Source organism: Etheostoma spectabile, chromosome 20 (genome assembly GCF_008692095.1).
Source record: "Etheostoma spectabile isolate EspeVRDwgs_2016 chromosome 20, UIUC_Espe_1.0, whole genome shotgun sequence".
Lineage (NCBI taxonomy): Eukaryota > Metazoa > Chordata > Actinopteri > Perciformes > Percidae > Etheostoma > Etheostoma spectabile.
The window spans coordinates 20,324,213-20,325,103 of record NC_045752.1 but is presented as its reverse complement, the minus strand read 5'-3'; positions in this window follow the sequence as shown (position 1 = coordinate 20,325,103).

Below are 891 nucleotides of genomic sequence, written 5' to 3'. Positions count from 1 at the left end.
GGGCTGAAAGAGGAGCTAGAAAAGATGTGGAAAGCAAGAGCAACAGTGGTTCCAGTGGTAATCGGAGCACGGGGGGCTGTGACCCCCAAACTGGGAGAGTGACTACAGCAGATTCCAGGTAAAACATCAGAGGTCTCTGTCCAGAAGAGTGCAGTCCTAGGAACAGCTAAGATACTGCACAGAACCCTCAAACTCCCAGGCCTCTGGTAGAGGACCCGAGCTTGAGGATGACACATACCACCCCACAAGGGGTGAGAGGGGGATTTCTTTTATATATATAAAAAAATCTAGCTAGCTAAATTGCGCCTTGCTAACCAAGCTAGTGGGCTAACTAGTGTTAATAAGTGTTTAACAAGTGTGTGTGGTATATATATATATATATATATATATATATATATATATAGTTGCAGAACTGAAGATTTTTCAAAATAGAACGTTAATGTAAATTCATAATAAAACAGACTTTCTGGCGGCGGGGATGGTTATATGCCTGTCCTTTGGGCACCTCCGGGTAACGTTGCCCATTCAAGTAGAAGCAGTCTCCCCGCTATTAAATACGCCACACAAAACTCACATGTGAGATTATTTCCAAATTACACACGGTCCCAAAATGACTATAATCAAGTGTGAATAAGGTTTGTGAATTTGCACTATAACTTTAGCTATATCAGGCTTTGATTTTAAGCTAACATTACCATTACATGCGCATTGGCAATGACATCATATATGGTTATAAAAAATAACTGGCAAGACCGTTGTGCATACCTAGCCTACTGTATTTGACTGTAACATTAAATATATTTTAAAACTTTTATACGGTCTGCATATCCAGGGCTGTACACTCTCACGCATTGGCCGTGAGAACACGCATTTGACTGGTTTCACACGCTC